The sequence below is a fragment of the Gossypium hirsutum genome, chromosome A04 (genome assembly GCF_007990345.1).
Source record: "Gossypium hirsutum isolate 1008001.06 chromosome A04, Gossypium_hirsutum_v2.1, whole genome shotgun sequence".
NCBI classification, from domain to species: Eukaryota; Viridiplantae; Streptophyta; class Magnoliopsida; order Malvales; family Malvaceae; genus Gossypium; species Gossypium hirsutum.
Genome location: NC_053427.1, coordinates 78,606,042 through 78,608,570, shown reverse-complemented (window position 1 = coordinate 78,608,570; position 2,529 = coordinate 78,606,042). Strand labels below are relative to the sequence as shown.

Sequence of the window (2,529 nt, the reverse complement as noted above, 5' to 3'; positions counted from 1 at the left end):
TTAGCTAAAGAGCTTTGTGTTAGAACCGTAAAATAAAATCCGAGATTAACTGATAAACAATGATATATACATAAATATGTTTAACATATTTATGGATGATTTTTCCTTAGTTTCATTGAATTCGATGCTCCTAATCCTTTAAATTTATGTTTTACACTTAGGTGAGCATAGGACAGCAAAAAAAGCAAGAAACGGGCCAAAAACAGACAAATTGGTCCTAATTCAGTGTTTCACACAGCCTAAGCACTTTCACATAAGTGATCCACACACCTGTGTGTGACACACCGGTAGGCCACACACCCGTGTGTCATGGCCGTGTCGACTAAAAACCAACTCAGAATTACACACGGCCTGAACATCATTACACGGGCGTGCCACACGGCCGTGCCCCTATCGAGCCTAAGTCTAATTCTATTCAGAAAATGCTAATTTTGAGGGTTTTGAAGCATTCCAAAGTCTATATAAACACCCTAGAAAAGGATTAAAGAGGGCATGCAGAGTAGAATGTAGGAGATACTCAAGGACAGCCATCACAATCAACTCGGAAGCAGGATCTACTTCAAGATTGAAGATCTCCACTCAATTTCCTTAGAAGTTCTTTGGGTTTCTCTGTGTTTTGTTGTTTTCCCAATTTTGAGATGTTTTCCATTATTATGAACTAAAATCCCTAAATACCTAAGGGAGATGAAACCTAAGACGAATCTTATTACTATTTGAATTATACGATAAATACTTGTTCTTATTCTTAATTGTGAGTTTTAATTATTGCTTTAATATTCCATGATATTAATTCAGGTTTTTAATGTGCTTACTCAGTGGAGCAAAAGTCCTCGTTTAAGAGTAGATCATTCATAATTAAGCGGAGTTGCATGCAATCCTAGAGATAGGACGACATAAATCTGCCGGATTAGAGTCAAATCTAATAAGGGGATCTAAGATCGAGTTAATGCGGCAATAGGGGTTTTAATTAGAAAGATATTTCAATTAATCAACCTAGAGTCAGTCGTTCTTAGTCTCGAGAGAGATATTAACATAAATTAGGGATTTTTACGGATTAAGTCAAGTGAATAAATCGTCTAATTCAGAAGTGATAAGTGAAGTCTAAGTGGATTCTTCCTTGGGTATTGTCTTCTCCATCGGTTTTCCAAAGAATATTTTTCAACTTTTATCTCTGTCACGTTCTTAGTTAGTTAGATAATTAAGTTTAGTTTAGAAAACATCCCTTCAATTCTTAGGCTAGATAATAAAAAGATAATAATTACTAGTACTTTTAGTCCTCGTGGATACGATATTTCAGGTCTCACCTCAACTATACTACTGTTTGATAGGTGCGCTTGACTTAGTCAAATTTTTATTTAGTTTTAGGACCATCAAGTTTTTGGCGCCATTGTCGGGGATTAAGATATTAGGAACACTTAATTTTTATTACTTTAGCCATTATTTATTTTTATTGCAATTTAATTTTGTTTTTATTTTAATTACTAAATTTTCTTTTATTTACTTCTGGAAAGTTTTTCTAGTTTATGACTAGAAGAAACCCGTTAGGACCTTTGCTTTTTGATAGTAAGATCGAGAGCACAGCTCACAGAAACCGAAGAGAAATAAGGCGAAGTCTACAATACATAGAGGAAGAGCGAGAGGACAATATTCACACTAATACTGAGGAGATGGCTGAAAATCAGATGAATCTGCTACCTCCTGTGGTTGCTGTAAATCCAGTAGATTAGAATCCCGCTCCTCGTACTATGTATGATTATGCTAAACCTACTTTAACAGGAACTAAATCGAGTATAGTTAGACCTGCTACTGCTGTAAATAATTTTGAACTGAAACCTAGCACGATTCAAATGATACAACAGTTTGTTCAGTTTGATGGTTTGCAGGACGAGGATCCAAACACTCATTTAGCAAAATTTTTGGAATTCTGCGACACTTTTAAGATTAATGGTGATTCTGACGATGCCATTTGCCTTCGGTTATTTCCCTTCTTATTAAGGAATAAGGCTAAACAGTGGTTAAACTCGTTACCACGAGGGTCAATCACCACTTGGGAACAAATAACCGAAAAATTTTTACTTAAACATTTTCCGCCAGCTAAAACTACTAAATTGAGGAATGATATCTCCTCTTTTATGCAGATGGATCTAGAAACTCTTTATGATGCATGGGAGAGATACAAGGACTTATTGAGAAGGTGCCCTCACCATGGGTTACCTCTACGGCTCCAGGTTCAGACTTTTTACAATGGTGTGAACCCCTCAACAAGGCAACTGATCGATGTAGCCGCCAGTGGAACTTTAAACAACAAAACACCTGAAGAGGCTTACGAATTTATTGAAGAGGTGTCACTGAATAACTATCAGTGGCAAGTCATGAGAACGAAGCAGACAAAAGCAACTAGTGTTTTCAACCTCGACGTGGTCACTATGCTATCTAACTAGGTAGGACTTTTAAATAAAAAGATTGATGGTTTGTGTGGTTCTACTCAGGTACATCCAGTGATGAGGTATGATTCAAATAGAGGAGGAG

The 2,529-nt window shown here is 36.4% G+C and overlaps 1 non-coding gene across 1 annotated transcript; it reads right to left on the bottom strand.

Moving 5' to 3' along the window:
* Nucleotides 1-2,105: 2,105 nt before the first annotated feature.
* On the bottom strand, nt 2,106-2,212 carry LOC121228525 (small nucleolar RNA R71). The gene has a single exon (XR_005926101.1). It is a non-coding gene; the product is annotated as a small nucleolar RNA R71 (small nucleolar RNA).
* Between the last annotated feature and the right edge of the window lie 317 nt (nt 2,213-2,529).